We start from the raw sequence: 20,567 nt of genomic DNA on the forward strand, positions 1-20,567 counted from the left end.
AGATTATTGTTGAACTTTAATTATTTGTTTCTGGCTTGGTCAAGAGGGAGCTAAGACAAGTTATACAAGTCATGGCCATCTAGGACTACCCTCTCATCAGGAGCTATGAGTAGAGTAATTTCACTTAAATGGAGCCATGGGAATATTGAACATCAGAACTGGGGCAGCTCTGTGGCATTTTTCTTTTGGTTTATTAGTAAATACTTCAATTAAGAACTCCAATAAATAAGAAGAATTGTGAGTAGAAGAGACATGCCACCAACAAATAAAGGGCAATAAACTCATAGTTAGGGACTTGGATCGTGTGTGTGTGTGTGTGTGTGTGTGCGTGAGAGAGAGAGAGAGAGAGAGAGAGAGAGAGACAGAGTGTTTCTGGTTGGTGTGCTGCATTGCAGGACTAAGACATGCCTTGTTGTTTGGAAGTCTGAAATTGTAGGCATAGGACAGAAAATAACGTATTCAATTTAGAAAAGTCTATAAATGCCTCAGTTTGTTAAAGGACAAACTATTGAATAACTGAGTTGATTGGAAGTATGTTGTAGCTTTTTGGGTTCATGGTGATTGAGAAGTAATTGTGGTAAACTTGCAGATTCAACTAAAGCTAATATTAATAATGCCTGGAAATGTCGAAAGTCTTGAGAAGATCTTTGAAACTTTTATTACACCTACTATAGTTTTTTTTTCACCAGATTGGCCAGTGAGGGTGGAATGTGAACTATTAGCCACTCAACCTATACTTTAGGTAGATCTCGGTATCATTTCATTTTCTTACCTTGTTGAACGTGATTGAAAGATTCTAGTCAGTTAAGTTTTTCCATATCATTGGGATTTCTCATTTAGAGACTATATGTACATATAATAATAGCTAAATGGTTTATTTTCTGATAAGTACATACATAGATAAAATAGAAAAGAAACCAGAATAGTAGGAAGGTTGCTTTTAAAAGTATTGGTAATTTTAAAAATTGTGAATTAGGTAACAAAATTTTCTATTTCTAAAAGCAATTTGGTTAAGAAGATTGTATCTTATTTTGAGCCCCAAACACAATTGAAGAGTCTCTTGCAAATAGAAGAAAGTATAACTCCAACTCACTTACTTTCTACTTCTTAGCCAAGATCTGGGCTCTGCAGTGCACTCTCTCAACAACAGGCATTTTTGCCTAAGAGGAAGAGCATTGTGCCATCCATTTTAATTACACATCTTGTGTCTGGCAGTAATGCTACTGTTGATACTGCCAAAGCTGTGAGTCTCTTTTAAAGGATATTTCTTGGGATTATGTTCAATGTTATGCATGATTGGATCAGAACTGGGACACAGAGAGTTTGGGGCCATGTTTGAAAATTTAATACAGATAAAAGGAAAAGAATTAAGTTATAAGTGTCCACTTTGCTCTGTGGGGCTGATTGGAATAATGGGCAAAAAGAATTGACTGAAATCTATAAAGGCTAAATTGATCTATATAACATACAGCTAAGTGTGGAGGGGTACAGTGAGGGCATATAACAATTCAAGCCAATGCTTAAGCACTGAGGTAGTTTGGGGAGAAAACTTGGAAATCAAATATAGGATCAGGAGAGATTTTCTGAGCAAGCCATTGTGACTATTTCGGAACAGAAAGTAGCAAGGAGAAATTCTAAAGCATTTTGCTCTGTGTCACGCACTGCATCTCCCTTTGCTCATTTTCAGAAACTTGAGTAAAAATATATTTCAGTTCATTGTTGAATGTGATGGTATATGGAAATGTGCTACAAGGCAGAAGTAAGAAGACCCAGTTGTATTCAGCTTACTTAAGAAAAAACACCAGTCTTGGAAGATACCTCAATTTTCCATCTTCATCCTCCCAGAGAGAGAAATGAGCCCAGAGAAGGTTAAATAATCTGCCTGAGATCACACAGCTAATAGGGGAAATTCAGTACTAGAATTCGAGTTTTCTTCTCATGTTTTAGCATCTATGTGTAATCTCAGCTAATGCTACACAGTCGCACAGTATTAATATATTCATTTATTATTAGGTGCCATTAAAGCAATTGATGTTAAGTATGAGAAAACAAATTTAATTGAATATTAGTATATAAAGAAATAATGAATAATAGTAATAGATCTTTTACCAGTTGCTTTGAACAAAGCTTAATAATGACAAAAGAACAGTGGGCTACCTAGATACCATCATTGCAACTTTCAAACAACTGCCCCCTTGGGAAATTTTACTGTTGATTTAATTAATAGCATTGTTGTTGCTTGGCTCAATTACTTGCTTTATTGACAACTTTTTACACTTCTTAATGTTCAATCAGTTATAATATTTATTATGCATCAATAGTATATTTATTTATATAACAAAAATCAACAATATATTTTATTTGTTTATGAATTTATATAAAAATTAACAACAGTACCTGACAACATTCCAGGCACTGTTCTATGAATTCTACATTTATTAACAAATTAACCCTCATAGTAAATTTATGACATTTTACTATGAGGGTTAATTTGTTAATAAATGTAGAATTCACAGAACTTAGCCTGTTTTACACTTACCCTGTTTTATACATGGAGATATTTAGGTAAGAGAATTTATTTATTTATTATTGTGGTAAAAAACATAACATGACATTTACACTCTTAACAAATTTTTGGTGTGCAGGACAGTATTGTTAACTATATGCACATTGTTTACAGCAGATTTCTAGAACTTTTTCATCTTGCTTGACTGAAATTCTACACTTATTGAATAGCAACTCACCATTTGCATACACCCAGCCCCTAGCAAGCACCATTCTACTTCCTCATTCTATGAATTTGCCTACTGTAGATACTTCATTTAAGTAGAATCAGACAGTATTTGTTCATTTGTTACTGCCTTATTTTGTCCTGAAAGTTCATATATATTGTGGCATTTGATAGAATTTCCTCCTTTTTTTTAAGGCTGAATAATACTATTGTGTGTGTGTGTGTGTGTGTGTGTGTGTGTGTGTGTGTGTGTATCTCACATTTTCTTTATCCATTCATTCATTTATGAGTATTTAGGTTGCTTCCACCTTTGGGTTATTTTGAATAATGCTGCAATGAAAAGTAAATGCAAATATCTTATGGAGATTCTACTTTCAATTCTTTTGTTCTTCTTTCTCTACTTGCTTTAGGTGTAAGGTTGTGTTGTTTATTTGAGATTTTTCTTGTTTCCTGAGGTGAAATTTTATTGCTATAAACTTCCCTCTTAGAACTGCTTTTGCTGCATCCCATAGGATTTGGATTTTTGTGTTTTCATTGTTATTTGTCTCTAGGTATTTTTTTTAATTAATTTTTATTGGAGTATAGTTGCTTTACAATGTTGTGTTAGTTTCTGCTGTACATCACAGTGACTCAGCTATATGTATACATATAGCCCCTCTTTTTCGGATTTCCTTCTCATTTAGGTCACCACAGAGCACTGAGTACAGTTCTCTGTGCTATACAGTAGGTTCTCATTAGTTATCTATTTTATACATAGTAGTGTATGTATGTCAATCCAAATCTCCCAGTTCATCCCACCCCCCCTTCCCACTGTGGTATGTCCATATATTTTTTCCCTACACATGTGTCTCTGTTTTGGCTTTGCAAATAAGTTTATCTGTATCATTTTTCTAGATTCAACATATAAGCAATATTATACGATATTTGTTTTTCTCTTTTTGAATTCACTCTGTATGAAAGTCTCTATGCCCATCCACATCTCTGCAAACGGCACAATTTCAATCCTTTTTACGGCTGAGTAATATTCCGCTGTATATATGTACCACAGCTTTATCCATTCCTCTGTTGATGGACATTTAGGTTGCTTCCATGTCCTAGATATTGTAAATAGTGCTGCAATGAACATTGGGGAGCATGTATCTTTTTGAATTATGGTTTTCTCCAGGTACATGCCCAGGGGTGGAATTGCTGGGTCAAATAGTAGTTCTATTTTTAGTTTTTTAAGGAACCTCCATACTGTTCTCCATAGTGGCTGTATAAATTTACATTCCCACCAACAGTGTAGGAGGGTTCCCTTTTCTCCACACCCTCTCCAGCATTTATTGTTTGTAAATTTTTTGATGATGGCCATTCTGACCAGTGTGAGGTGATATCTCATTGTAGTTTTGATTTTCATTTCTCTGATAATTAGTGATGTTGAGCACCTTTTCATGTGTTTGTTGGCCATCTGTATATCTTCTTTGGATAAATGTCTATTTAGGTCTTCTGCCCATTTTTTGATTAGGTTGTTTGTTTTTTTGATATTGAGCTATATGGGTTGTTTATACATTTTGGAGATTAATCTCTTGTCAGTTGCTTCATTGGCAAATATTTTCTCCCATTCCTAGGGTTGTCTTTTTGTCTTGTTTATGGTTTACTTTGCTGTGCAAAAGCTTTTAAGTTTCCATTAGACCCCATTTGTTTATTTTTGGTTTTATTTTCATTACTCTAGTAGGTGGGTCAAAAAAAAATTTTGCTCTGGTTTATGTCAAAGAGTGTTCTGCCTATGTTTTCCTCTAAGAGTTTTATAGTGTCTGGCCTTAAATTTAGGTCTTTAATCAATTTTGAGTTTATTTTTGTGTATGGTGTTAGGGAGTGTTCTAATTTCATTCTTTTACATGTAGCTGTCCAGTTTTCCCAGTACCACTTATTGAAGAGACTGTCTTTTCTCCACCATATGTTCTTGCCTCCTTTGTCATAGATTAGGTGACCATAGGTGCCTGGGTTTATCTCATAGGCTTTCTATCCTATTCCATTGATCTATTTTCTGTTTTTGTGCAGGTACCATACTGCTTTGACGACTGTAGCTTTTTAGTACAGTCTGAAGTCAGGGAGCTTGATTCCTCCAGCTCTGTTTTTCTTCTTCAAGATTGCTTTGGCTAACTGAGGTCTTTTGTGTTTCCATACAAATTGTAAAATTTTTTCTTCTAATTCTGTGAAAAATACCATTGGTAATTTGATAGGGATTGTATTGAATCTGTAGATTGCTTTGGGTAGTATAGTCATTTTCATAATGTTGATTCTTCCAATCCAAGGACATAGTATATCTCTCCATCTGTTTGTATCATGTTTTATTTCTTTCTTCAGTATCTTACACTTTTCCAAGTACAGGTCTTTTGCCTTCTTAGGTAGGTTTATTCCTAGGTATTTTATTTTATTTTTTTTATGTGATGGGAAATGAGATTGTTTCCTTGATATCTCTTTCTGATATTTCGTTGTTAGTGTATAGGGATGCAAGGGATTTCTGTGTATTAATTTTGTATCCTGCAACTTTACCAAATTCATTGATGAGCTCTGTTAGTTTCCTAGTAGCAACTTCAGGGTTTTCTATGCATAGTATTATGTCATCTGCAAACAGTGACAGTTTTACTTCTTCTTTTCCAATTTGCATTCCTTTTATTTCCTTTTCTGTGATTGATGTGGCTAGGATTTCCAAAACTATGTTGAATAATAGTGGTGGGAGTGAGCATCCTTGTCTTGTTCCTGATCTTAGAGCAAATGCTCTCAGTTTTTCACCATTGAGAATGATGTTTGCTGTGGGTTTGTTGTATATGGCTTTTATTATGTGGAGGTAATTTCCCTCTGTGCCCACTTTCTGGAGAGTTTTTATCAGAAATGTGTGTTGAATTTTGTTACAAGCTTTTTCTGCCTCTATTGAGGTCATCATATGGTTTTTATTCTTCAATTTTTTAATATGGTGTATCACAATGATTGATTTGTGTATATTGAAAAATCCTTGCATCCCTGGGATAAATTCTCCTTGTTCATGGTGTATGATTCTTTTAACATGTTGCTGGATTCTGTTTGCTACTTTTTTGTTGAGGAGTTTTGCATCTATGTTTATCAGTGATATTGGCGTGCAATTTTGTTTTTCTGTGATATCTTTGTTGGTTTTGGTATCAGGGTGATGGTGGCCTCTCAGAATGAGGTTGGGAGTGTTCCTCCATATGCAATTTTTGGGAAGAGTTTGAGAAGGATAGGTGTTAGCTCTTCTCTAAATGTTTGATGGAATTTGCCTGTGAAACCATTTGTTTTTTGGAAGATTTTAAGTCACAGTTTCAGTTTCATTACTTGCGGTTGGTCTGTTCGTATTTTCTATTTCTTCCTGGTTCAGTCTTGGAAGGTTGTACCTTTCTAAGAATTTTTCCATTTCTTCCAGGTTTTCCATTTTGGGGGCATATAGTTGCTTGTAGTAGTCTCTTATGATCCTTCGTATTTCGGTGGTGTCAGTTGTAACTTCTCCTTTTTAATTTCTAATTTTATTGATTTGAGTCCTCTCCCTTTTCTCTTGATGAGTCTGCCTAAAGGTTAATTAATTTTATTTATCTTCTCAAAAATCTAGCTTTTAGTTTCATTGGTCTTTGCTTTTGTTTTCTTTAGTTCTATTTGATTTATTTCTGCTCCAAACTTTATGATTTCTTTCCTTCTATTAACTTTGGGCTTTGTTTGTTCTTCTTTCTCTAGTTGCTTTAGGTGTAAGGTTAGGTTGTTTATTTGAGATTTTTCTTGTTTCTTGAGCTAGGATTGTATTGCTATAAACTTCCCCCTTAGAACTGCTTTTGTTGCCTCCCATAGGTTTTGGGTTATCATGTTTTTGTTGTTATTTGTTTCTAGGTGTTTTTTGATTTCCTCAGTGATCCATTGGTTTTTTAGTAGCATGTTATTTAGCCTCAATGTGTTTGTGTTTTTTACAATTTTTTTCCTGTAATTGATTTCTAATCTCATCGCGTTGTGGTTGGAAAAGATGCTTGATATATTTTCAGTTTTCTTAAACATACCGAGGCTTGATTTGTGACCCAAGATGTAATCTATCCTGGAGATGTTCCATGTGTACTTGAGAAGAAAGTGTATTCTGCTGTTTTCGGGTGGAATGTCCTATAAATATCAATTAAGTCTATTTGGTCTAATGTGTCGTTTAAGGCTCATGTTTCCTTATTACTTTTCTGTCTGGATGAGCTGTCCATTGGTGTAAGTGGGTTTTTAAAAATCCCCCACTATTATTGTGTTACTGACAATTTCCCTTTCATGCCTGTTAGCATTTGCCTTATATATTGAGGTGTTCCTATGTTGAGTTCATATATATTTACAATTGTTATATCTTCTACTTGGATTGATCCCTTGATCAGTATGTAGTCTCCTTCTTTGTCTCTTGTAACATTCTTTATTTTAAAGTCTATTTTGTCTGATGGGAGTATTGCTACTCCAGCCTTCTTTTGATTTCCATTTGCATGGAATATCTTTTTCCATCCCTTCACTTTCAGTCTGTATGTGTCCCTAGGTGTGAAGTGGGTATCTGGTAGACAGCATATATATGCATGTTGTTTTTGTATCCATTCAGCCAGTCTATGTTTTTTTTTTTTTAACATCTTTATTGGAGTATAATTGCTGTACAATGTTGTGTTAGTTGCTGCTGTATAACAAAGTGAATCAGCTATATGCATACATATATCCCCATATCCCCTCCCTCTTGTGCCTCCCTCCACCCCTCCCTATCCCACTGCTCTTGGTGGTCACACCCTCAGAATGGGAGAAAATATTTGCAAATGAAGCAACTGACAAAGGATTAATCTTCAAAATATACAGGTCTATGTGTTTTGGTTGGAACATTTAATCCATTTACATTTAGGGTAATTATTGATATATATGTTCTTATTGCCATTTTCTTAATTGTTTTGGGTTTATTTTTGTAGGTCTTTTTTCTTCCCTTCCTTTTCTGTTCTATTCTCTTGTGGTTTGGTGACCCTCTTTAGTGTTGTGTTTGGGTTGCTTTTTCTTCTGTGTGTGTATATCTGTTGTAGTTTTTTGGTTTGCATTTTCTATGAGGTTTAGATATATCAATCTCTATATATACAAATTTGTTTTAAGTTGCTGGTCTCTTAACTTCAAATGCAGTTCCCATTTCCTGCATTTGTACTCTCCTCTTCTCATAGTTGCTGGTTTTGATACTATATTTGTGTGTGGATGAGTTTCTACTTTTATTGTGTGTTTGCCTTTACTGGTGAGCTTTCCCATTTACAATTTCTTGTTTCTAGTTGCGGCTCCTTTTTTTCCCCCCTGCCTAGAGAAGTTCCTTTAGCATTTGTTGTAAAGCTGGTTTAGTGGTACTGAATTCTCTTAGCTTTTGCTTATCTGTAAAGCTTTTGTTTTCACCATTGAATCTGAATGAGAGCTTTGCTGGGTAGAGTATTTTGGATTAATACTCAGAAGTGGGATTACTGAATCATATGATAGTTCTACTTTTAAACTTTTGAGGAACCTCTATACTGTTTTCCATAATGGTGGCATCATTTTATATTTCCACCAACAGTGCACAAGTGTTCCATATTCTTGACATCCTTTGCAACACTTCTTTACTTTCTTTCTCTCTCTCTTTTTTTTTATAGCCATCCTAACAAGTCTGAGCTGACACCTGTTTATAGTTTTGATTTGCATTTCCCTTATGATTTGTGATTTGGGCATCTTTTCCTATAACCATTAGCCATTTGTATGTCTTCTTTGGAGAAATGTCTATTCCAGTCCTTTGCCCATTTTTAATCAGGATGTTTTTTGTTTTGTTTTGTTTTTTAACTGAGTTTTCGGAGTTCCTTGTATATTTTGGATATTAACCATTTATCAGATATAAGTTTTTAAATATTTTCTCCTAATCTGTAGGTTGCCTTTCATTCTGTTGCTTGTTTCCTTCACTGTGCAGAAGACTTTTATCTTGATGTAGTCTTACCTGTCCATTTTTGCTGTTGTTACCTGTGCTCTTGGTGTTTTATCCAAGAAATCATTGCCAAAACCAATGTTATAAACCTTTTCCTCTGTTTTTCTCTAGGAGTTTTATAGTTTCAGGTCTATGTTTAAGTTTTTAATCAATTTTGCATTGATCTTTGTGTGTGGTATTAGTGACCAATTTCCTTCTTTTGCACATGGATATCCAGTTTCCCAACACCATTTGCTGAAGAGATAATCCTTTCCCCACTGTATTATTTTTGTCATTCTTGTTAAAGATCATTTGACCATATTTGTGTGGGTTTATTGTTGAACTTTCTCTTCTGTTCCAATGGTGTATATGTCTGTCTTTTTGCGTGCATCATACTTTTTTGATTACTCTTGCTTCACAGTATATTTTGAAATCAGGACATGTGATACCTCAACTTTTGTTCTACTTTCTAAGATTGCTTTGGCTGTTTGGGGTCATTTGTGATTACATATGAATTTTAGGACTGTATTCTTCTATTTCTGTGAAAAATGCCATTGGAAAATGATAGACATTGCATTGAATTTGTAGATCATTTTGGGTAGTATGGACATTTAAACAATATTAAGTCTTCCAGTCCATAAACACAGAATGTCTTTATTTGTGCCTTCTTTAATTCCTTTCAGCAATGTTTTGTAGTTTTTGTGTATATGTCCTTTGTCTCCTTGTTTAAGTCTATAACTAAGTGTTTTATCATTTTTGATACTATTGTAAATGGACTTGTTTTCTCAATTTCCTTTTCAGATTGTTAGTGTTAGTGTACAGACATGCAACTGAGTTTTGTATGTTGATTTTGTTTCATTACACCTTGCTGAATATGATTATTAGTTCTAGTAATTTTTAGTGAAACTTTAGGGTTTTCCCCATACAAGACCCTGTCATCTGCAAACAGATAATTTTACTTCTTCTTTTCAAATTTAGATGCCGTTCATTTCTTTTTCTTACCTAATTGCTGTAGTTAGCAATTTCAGTACTATGTTGAATAGAAGTGGCGAGAGTTGGCATCCTTATCTTATTCTGAATCTTAGAGGAAAAGTTTTTAGCTTTTTACTGTTGTATATGCTGTTAGCTGTGCCTTGTCATATATGGCATTTACTATGTTGTAGTAATCTCCTTCTTTTCCTAGTTTGTTGAGAGTTTTATCAAGAAAGTGGTGTTGAATTTTGTCACATACTTTTTCTTCATCTATTGAGGTGATTGTATGATTGCTATTCTTCTTTGTGTTAATGTAGTACATCACATTTATTGGTTTTCATATGCTGAAATAGCCTTGCATCCTAGGCATAAATCCCACTTGATCATCGTGTATGATCCTTTTAATGTGCTTTTGAATTCAGATTTCTAATATTTTTTTGAGGGCTTTTGCATCTATATTCATCAAGGATATTGGCCTATAATTTTCTTTTCATGCAGGGTCCTTGTCTGGATTTAGTATTAGGGTAAAGCTAGCTTTGAAAAATGAGTTTGGAAGTGTTCCCTCTTCTTCAATTTTCTGGGAAGAATTTCAAAGAATTGCAGCTAATTCTTTTTTAAATGTTTGGTAGAACTCTCCAGTGAAGCAATTAGGTCCTGGACTTTTCTTTGGGAGGTTTTGATTACTGATTTGATCTTCTCACCTGTTACTGGCCTGTTCAGATTTCCTATTTCTTCATGATTCATTCTTGGTAGGCAGTATGTTTCTGGTAATTTTCCATTTCTTTTAGGTTGTCCATATTGTTAGTATATAATTTTTATAGTATTCTCATAATTCTTTTCATTTCTGTAGCATCAGTTATAATATCTGCTCTTACATTTCTGACTATTTATTTGATTTTTTTGTGTTTTTTTCCTTGTCTACTTAAAGGTTTATTAATTTTGCTGATCTTATAAAAAACTCAGTTTCATTGATTTTTTTCTATTGTTTTTCTGTCCTCTGTTTTGTTTATTTGTGCTCTAATCTTTATTATTTCTTGACTTCTGATAATTTCGAACTTAGTTTGTTCTCTTTTTTGCTAGTCTGTTGAGATGTAAAGTTAGCTTTTCAAATAAATATTTTATATTATGTTATATTTAATATATAAAATATACAATATGATTAATAATATAATGGAAAATCAATTATATTAATAGGATTAATTACATTAATGTAATTAAATTGGTTAATATGTATTATATGATTATATGAATATAATTGTATATGATATATAATTATATGTTATATTAATAATATATAATATAATATTAATACATACTATTTTATATTATAAATCTATAATGAATCTAAAATATCATTATATTTTTCCTCCTTCTATAACACAAAGAACAAAAACATTTTCAATCAATATGACATAGTACTTTCTTATTCCTTAGAAGTGTTGCATTATATTTATTGAAAAAGCTGTTTTAGTCTAATTTTTGACATAGATCTTTCATATATCACTCTTATGTATATATTAAAAGAAACATGTAAATGAAATGAATTCTGTAGTGATTTCTAAAATGTCTTCACATTCAGACTCTTCTGAATCTATGTCATCAGAGACTGTGTTTTTCCTTATAATATTGTATTCTGTGACGTCAAGAGAATTGGTGATGCAGTAGTTATGAAATAGTCCTCCACTATTGTCTTCCGCATTTTCTACCAAGCAGCTGCCATCCATTCTGTAAGCTTTCATGTTGTTTATTTTGTTCTTAACACAAGGACTGGCAATGAAGCTACACCATTGACCACTGCCCTGCTGACAATAATTATGAGGCACTATTCTGATTTTAGATATATTAAGATGCGAAAAAATGTAGGTCTTAGAATCAGTGACATATGGTGTTGAAAAGCTTTCCCTGGAGGATGTGATTAATATATTAAGTCCAGCTTTTAATGTATTTAATATTATGCCACAAGACTGTGTCCTCTGCCCTGCCCTGTTCAAAATAAGCATTAACATTCTAGATGATATGAATATCAAAATTACATATTATAGGAAGCTGAAGTGAATAGTCAATAAAATAGTCTTTATTATCTAATAAAGAGCACAAACAGGAGGAATTTAATAGGGATTTACTGTAGTTCTGGTTACACCGCTGCCTTTGCTCATAGGGAAATTCCCCACTGATCCAATTTAGTTTACCTTGGTGAAGGGGCAAGAGCCTTCCCTCAGACCCTCAATCTAACATGGAATATCCAAGTTCAAAGTTTTGTTTGGGATAGGTGGGAAGAACTCTGGTAGCAGATTGTTCAGTATGCTTGATCAGCAGATTGTAAACAGGTAATGAATTGATGGACAGAATCTATGCTGAAGGACAAGTCCCAGGCCTTTTTTGACTCATAGTAAACCAAAAGCTCTTTTCAAAATCTTGTTTAAAAATCCTTTTCCTTTCAACATAACTCTTAAAGCCTCTTATCTTCTCACTGTCAGTGAGGAGGTTGAGTCATCCAACTGGTTCTTCACCACTTACTTTGAGATTTGTATTTGGTATGACATCTCACTTTGGTATTTGACACACCTCACCTTAGCGTCTTAGTAGAAGCTTCCATTTTAGCATTGTGTTACAGGGTGAGTTTAAGATGCTGCACTAAAACATGTAAACTGTTACTGGTCAAAGTAGAAAAATTACTGAATAGAGAATCAGAAACTTCAGTTTCTGAGTTTGAATCTGTAACAAATTCTTTATATTAGATATTTTCAACATTTTGTTTGTTTTGTCAAAATGCACACAGTAAATGAAAATTACTTATGTGATACATTCTCACACAAAATTTTCAGTTTCATCATCATAAATCTATTGATAATACTTTTGTACTGAATCAAAATAGTATATTGACATTCAGGTAAGAGAGAAGTGTAAGAGTGTAAGTATAAGTTCATAAATTCTGCTCTAGAAAACTGAAAATAGTTTAAAAATTTTTTCTATTTTTAATAACACATTACTTGCAATGTGGTTTAAAATTGCTAATGACAATAGTGTGTTGAGACTCTTTGCTGAGAACTCCTATTCTATGTGGTCTTGAGGAAGTTATTTTGATTCTTGACTTTTTTTTCACCTGAAAATAAGAAGTGATCCAGAAGGTGTCTTTCAGTTCTCAGACAATTTATTGCCATATATAGGATGAAGAGTTAGGGTTAATTGCAAAACATGTAAAAGACATGTATTTTAGTTGAGTTATATGAATATACAATACAAATATTTTAAAAATGAAAGACAATGACTGTATGCAGATTTTAGTATTTCAAAATCAGTATAATTATTGAATCGATATAATTGTTGATTTTGAAATAAGAAAACGTATACAAGATATATATTAAGATTTTCATCTATATCTTTAATTTTTCATTTTCAGATTGCTTAAGTAAATACCTTGAGTATTCCTGAAAGAAGGGGAGAGGAAGGAGTATGCTGTAATTGAATTTACTTCATTACTTCTGAAAACTGCTTATTAAGAACTATTACCTCATATAGTTTGATAGTGCAGCTCCTCTTATATGATGAGAGCTCTCCAGGCAGGTTAGTTTTTTATAATTCAATCTAGATGATAACAGATAACTTTAGCAAAAAGATCTACTCTTTAAACCACTATGATTACACTATTTCGTTCAGTATTTTACCTTTTCATAGGATATTTTACATGCTAAATTTCATCTTTGATATTTTTTTGTGTCACAGAAAAGGATCCTTATGCTTTTACCAGGTAATTGTAATGAGATATGATGCTGCTTTAACAAAACTTTTTTCTGTCTAGTTTGATAGCTCTTGACCTTGGCTGCAAAATTGAAATAATCTGGAAAGTCTTTGGAAAAAATACTTTGCCCCAACCTCAGGGATTCTGAGTTTTTTGCTTGGGAATGGGGCCTATGCATTAGCTACTTTTGAAAAGTTTCTTAGGTGAGATCTAAGAGTCTGGGCTGAGACCCATTTCCATATATAAATTTTTATATTTCTTTGTCAGAATTATTTTCCTTCTTATTATGAGACCAGTCTGTATATTTCACTAACTTCTAGCCCAGAGTCATATTGTGAATAAGGTACAGAACATTTCTTAGTCAGATGTGAGTGTAAGTGAAAACATATAGTGTTAAAAATAGTTAAATTTAGGAATAGGAAAAATGTAAAAAGTTAGATATTTACAGGTAGAGTAGTTTAAGTATGTTATTTTTCCAGGTTCATCATGTCCTATTACTTCCCTGACTAGAAGGTCATTTTGTCTTTTAGCTAATGACATTTGAATAGAGCTCAAGGTGGACCTACCTCTGATTGAATTCTTCCTAGAAAATATATTTTTTGGGGGGGGTGGGTAAGATCCTGATATGGTGTATTATTACATTCTGCAGAGGATATTTAAGTTTCTGGCAGTAACTAATTTATTCTGAGCTAAATATTAATCCACGTCTTTGATGATAATGCATGATGATAATGACTTGTATCCTGTTCTCAAGTAGTGGCCAGGAATATCATTTCTATATGTAAACCAAATCCCAGCCAAGACCTAATTTTAGGTGGGATCTGAGTGATAAAACTCAGCAGGAGACATGTTTTTTTAATATTACTTTTTCTCTATGCTTGTATTACTAGTATAATTAATAGTATTTTCTTCATTCTTGTATTACTATTATTATTTTTATTATTCACTGCCAGTGACTTCTCTTTGCAGAGATGGGATTTACATGTTACCCATTATTTTATTTATCTTTTTATCCATTATTCTTTGGAGTGAAGTTTCAAATGGGAGATTGTTTTCAGTTCAGGAAGCCTTAATTGAATATCCATTTTCAACAATGCATGGATTTGTCTCTATGAGGATTAGAAAGGTAGTAAGACAAATAACTTGTCCTCAGGTGTTTTATAATGATGAACAATGTAGTATTAGTATGTTGTTCAGAGTGCTGGGAGTACTCTAATAGAAGCATGATATTGAATATTAACTCTTAAACAACAATCCTCATTTTATATTTTCAAAACTATTAGAACATGCAATTTTTGCTCTAAAAAAGTGATCATCAGACATAGTTGGATTTGACTAAGCAGAACAGAATATGATTACGGACCTCACATATAAAAGATACTCAAGCTAAAAATTATAGTGTTTTGACGGTGTTCTGAGATTTGTTTTAACACATGAAGACATATGAAATATAAAATTTTCAGAAGACATTCTTTCGATATTGTAACTTTAGGCTTATTAATAGATAAGAGACAAACTTTTCTAAGTTAAAAAAAGTCATTTTAATGAAATACAAAGAATGCTAGTTTTTGTCTGTCACAGATATTTTTGGAGTCCCATATCCCAGTGACACACCTGAGATTAACTGCATTAGCAGTAAAATTTCCAGTGTGCTGCTGGTTTCCTACCTCAAGTGGCTGTGAGTCTTTTCCTCCTTGTCTGAGGGTTTCTCTGGCTTGGTGCAAACTTTCTCTGCAGTACACTGGCAACCAAGAAATAGGACATAGTGAATATACTTAGAGGCAACCCTCGTCCAGTGGGGATGGGGGTTTTTAATAACGGCCTTAGCCTCCCATTGTCAGGTGGGATGATTCTGATGCATGTTTCATGTCATCTGTCTAAGTGCACCCAGAGGACTAGAAACCAATGGGCCATGAAATTAACCTGCTTACTGGGGCTTACTTATTTTGGGTTTTCTTCTCACTTTTCTCATTTCCTTATTTGTGCTTCCTGAGATCACTATCTAAAATCACTTCCTTGGGTCAGCATTTGTTTCGGGGGGAACCAGAACAAAGCCGTCTCTCAATATCTATTCTTTCCTACTTCTTATAGAATAGAAACCTTGAGTTTCTGCTGGTCCATTGCTTTTCACAATAAAGAGTATATTTCTCTGCCCTCTTTGTAGCTATATATGATCATGTGACCAACTTCTGTTAAATATAACATGAGTAGAAATTTTGGTTGCACCTTCCAGGTTGTGCTTTTAATGGTGGGGACATCATGCTATTTCCCCTTTTCTCTTCTCTAGATGGAGGTGAGCCATCCTGACTATACAGTAGAAGGCTCACCACTTTTGCAAATTTGGGAAAAGACAACAGAAGCCTGGATATCAAACATTGCAGAGCCTCTGTGCCAGTGTAAAATGCTTGTATTCAGGCTTTACTTAAAGAGAAACAAGCTTCTCCCTTATTTTTGTCTCTTACTTTATTTTTTATCTCTCTCTTATAGCAACCTAAACTATATTATAATTATTATGTTGTCTACACAGTTAAATATAAATATATGGTATTGTATCTAAGAGCAGAATTACATTATAAGGCCAGTGGAAAGATTTTTTCTGTAGTAACATATATCACACCTAGATAGAAATAAGATAATTACAATTCCCTAAGAGATGATGCTTACCTTATTTTTAGCGCTTTAAATGTGAGAATTTTAACTGAAATTGTCAGGCAGATTTTATCACTCCAGGAACTAGTTCAAAAATACTTGGAATAGTTGTTTAGCTTAAGCAGATACAAAATGACATGGAATTAGAAAAATACGATTGAATCTTCTCTCTGGAATGAGAACATTATGCATTTTATGATGCATTAGCTTAAGCATACACATATTCAACAACAATAAAGGTAGTTTGTTGATTGTGATATGAACTTGCAGTTCTTCCCAACTACGGACTTTTTGGTAATGAGGTTACTGAGAAATCATCTGCAAGTTTTTAAATTATACCTGCCAAGTTAATAACTATGTATTTTTAAAAAAAGATCATCTCTGGGCATTTGAGGAGCACCAGAGGATGGGAAACAGGGCATTAATGAGCAGTGCTGAGGGCTCTTTGTGAATTGGCCATACTGTTATTTCAGGATGCTTATTTTCAGTTTTCAGAACATTTTTTATCTCTGATAATATTTTATTTCAAGCACTGAGTTTTTATCACAAGTTCTCTATGGACATGAATTCCCTGAGATATTTCCTGCAAAGTTTGTGTTATTATATTTAACTTGAGACTGGCTTCTGTCTTTAATTGGAGTATACTGTTCTGCATTTGTACTGGTTGTAATTTTCTCAGTTTCTTGGGTTGATCAGTAGGACTCTATTTACTCATTCATTTATTCACTCATTCATTCACTATTTCAGGCACAGTAGTAAGCAATGTCACTTTCCATTTGGGCATTAAGCTTAAGACAGATGCCTTCTTTGGCAGCAACGCAACATTGTTTTGAACATCTCAAGCACCAACCTAGTGACACTGGCTATGGTGGCATTACTCTGAACTGTCCCATAGCCATGACATGGACTTATTTGTTCTTCTATTCCTGCTTTTGGTTGTTATATTTCCACTATAATCATATACTCATACTATTGTTTTATAAAAAACATTAGGTTTTCTTTTATGATAACTTAAAGTTGAACTTTCTTATTTGCTCTGGATATAGTCTCCAAATGGTCATTAATGACTTATTTTAACCTTGACATATTTGAATTTTCTAGTATATCTAACTTTTCCTTTTAATTAAAAAGGTGATAGTTTTGTTTCTTCTCAAAAAGGTGAGGAAGGAAAATGCAGGGGTTTTTGCCAGAACAAGGCTGTGGAGAATCCACAGAGCCATTAACAGAGAGAAAGCTTATGTTCTGAAAAGGTCAGTGACATGTATTGGCTGAGATTATTTTGAGCTCTGGTTTTCTTTATCGTCAAGTGCTCCTGAATACATTATTGTTAATCTCTAAGTTAACCTAATGAATTATTCCATATATAATATTCATGCTTAACTAAGTAGTGTCATAAGGGTAAAAGAAAAAGTTTTTTTTTTTGTAAACAGAAATGTGCAGACTAAAACCTAAAATGAAAAGCAAATTATTCTGTTTCCTTTTTGGCTTCTTTGATTTCAGTGAAAAGATAGTATCAAAAGTTTAGTGCTGTCTCAGGTCACCTCTTATAAAAACAACTTTGTATCTCCTATTTGAATTTTTTTGTTAGTTTCTGCTTTATAACAAAGTGAACCAGTTATACATATAGATAGGTCCCCATATCTCTTCCCTCTTGCGTCTCCCTCTCTCCCACCCTGCCGATCCCAACCCTCTAGGTGGTCACAAAGCAACGAGCTGATCTCCCTGTTCTATGTGGCTGCTTCCCACTAGCTATCTATTTTACATTTGGTAGTGTATATATGTCCATGCCACTCTCTCACTTCGTCCCAGCTTACCATTCCCCATCCCAATGTCCTCAAGTCCATTCTCTACTTCTGCGTCTTTATTTCTGTCCTACCACTAGGTTCTTCAGAACCTTTTTTTTTTTTTAGATTCCATATATATGTGTTAGCATACAGTATTTGTTTTTCTCTTTCTGACTTACTTCACTCTGTATGACAGTCTCTAGGTCCATCCACCACACTACAAATAACTCAATTTCATTTCTTTTTATGGCTGAGAAATATTCCATTGTATGTATGTGCCATATTTTCTTTATCCATTCATCTGTTGATGGACACTTAGGTTGCTTCCATATCCTGGCTATTGTAAATAGAGCTGCAATGAACATTGTGGTACATGACTATTTTTGAATTATGGTTTTATAAGGGTATATGCCCAGTAGTGGGATTGCTGGGTCATATGGTATTTCTATTTTTGGTTTTTTAAGGAACCTCCATACTGTTCTCTATAGTGGCTATATCAATTTACATTCCCACCAACAGTGCAAGAGTGTCCCATTTTCTGCACACCCTCTCCAGCATTTATTGTTTCTAGATTTTTTGATGATGGCCATTCTGACTAGAGTGAGGTGATACCTCATTGTAGTTTTGATTTGCATTTCTCTAATGATTAATGATGTTGAGCATCTTTTCATGTGTTTGTTGGCAATCTGTATATCTTCTTTGGAGAAATGTCTATTTAGGTCTTCTGCCCATTTCTGGATTGGGTTGTTTGTTTTTTTGATATTGAGCTGCTTGTAAATTTTGGAGATTAATCCTTTGTCAGTTGCTTCATTTGCAAATATTTTCTCCCATTCTGAGGGTTGCCTTTTCGTCTTATTTATGGTTTCCTTTGCTGTGCAAAATTTTAAGTTTCATTAGGTCCCATTTGTTTATTTTTGTTTTTATTTCCATTTCTCTAGGAGGTGGGTCTAAAAGGATCTTGCTGTGATTTATGTCATAGAGTGTTCTGCCTATGTTTTCCTCTAAGAGTTTTATAGTGTCTGGCCTTACTTTTAGGTCTTTAATCCATTTTGAGTTTATTTTTGTTCCTGGTGTTAGGGAGGGTTCTAATTTCATTCTTTTACATGTAGCTGTCCAGTTTTCCCAGCACCACTTATTGAAGAGGCTCTCTTTTCTCCATTGTATATTCTTGCCTCCTTTATCAAAAATAAGGTGACCATATGTGCATGGATTTACCTCTGGGCTTTCAATCCTGTTTCATTGATCTATATTTCTGTTTTTGTGCCACTACCATACTGTCTTGATTACTGTAGCTTTGTAGTATAGTCTTAAGTCTGGGAGCCTGATTCCTCCAGCTCCATTTATCTCTCTCAAGAGTGCCTTGGCTATTCGGGACCTTTTGTGTTTCCATACAAACTGTGAAATTTTTTGTTCTAGTTCTGTGAAAAATGCCATTGGTAGTTTGATAGGGATTGCATTGAATCTGTAGATTGCTTTGGGTAGTATTTTCATTTTCACAATGTTGATTCTTCCAATCCAATATAAATATAAATAAATATACCATGTGGTATATCTCTCCATCTGTTTGTATCATCTTTAATTTCTTTCATCAGTGTCTTAAAGTTTTCTGCATACAGGTCTTTTGTCTCTTTAGGTAGGTTTATTCCTAGGTATTTTATTCTTTTTGTTGCAGTGGTAAATGGGAGTGTTTCCTTAATTTCCCTTTCAGATTTTTCAGCATTAGTGTATAGGAATACAAGAGATTTCTGTGAATTAATTTTGTATCCTGCTACTTTACCAAATTCATTGATTAGCTCTAGTAGTTTTCCGGTAGCATCTTTAGGATTCTCTATGTATAGTATCATGTCATCTGCAAAGAGTGACAGCTTTACTTCTTCTTTTCTGATTTGAATTCCTTTTATTTCTTTTTCTTCTCTGATTGCTGTGGCTAAAACTTCCAAAACTATGTTGGATAATAGTGGTGAGAGTGGACAACCTTGTCTTGCTCCTGATCTTAGTGGAAATGGTTTTAGTTTTTCACCATTGAGAATGATGTTGGCTGTGGGATTGTCATATATGGGCTTTATTATGTAAGGCAAGTTCCTTCTATGCCTACTTTCTGGAGGGTTTTTGTCATAAATGGGTGTTGAATTTTGTCAAAAGGTTTTTCTGCATCTATTGAGATGATCATATGGTTTTTCTCCTTCAATGTGTTAATATGGTTTATCACATTGATTGATTTACTCATATTGAAGAATCCTTGCATTCCTGGGATAAACCCCACTTGATCATGTTGTATGATCCTTTTCATGTGCTGTTGGATTCTGTTTGCTAGTATTTTGTTGAGAATTTTTGCATCTATGTTCATCAATGATATTGGCCTTTAGTTTTCTTTCTTTGTGACATCTTTGTCTGGTTTCAGTATCAGGGTGATGGTGGCCTCATAAAATGAATTTGGGAGTGTTCTTCCCTCTGCTATATTTTGGAAGAGTTTGAGAAGGCTAGGTGTTAGCTCTTCTGTAAAGGTTTGATAAAATTCACCTGTGAAGCCATCTGGTCCTGAGCTTTTGTTTGTGGGAAGATTTTTAACCACAGTCTCAAATTCAGTGCTTGTGATTAGTCTGTTTATAAGTTATTTCTTCCTGGTTCAGTCTCAGCAGGTTGTGCTTTTCTAAGAATTTGTCCATTTCTCCCAGGTTGTCCTTTTTATTGGCATATAGTTGGTTGTAGTAGTCTCTCACGATCCTTTGTATTTCTGCAGTGTTAGTT

This window comes from Monodon monoceros, unplaced genomic scaffold, assembly GCF_005190385.1.
Source record: "Monodon monoceros isolate NGI ecotype Baffin Bay Population unplaced genomic scaffold, NGI_Narwhal_1 Super_Scaffold_20, whole genome shotgun sequence".
NCBI classification, from domain to species: Eukaryota; Metazoa; Chordata; class Mammalia; order Artiodactyla; family Monodontidae; genus Monodon; species Monodon monoceros.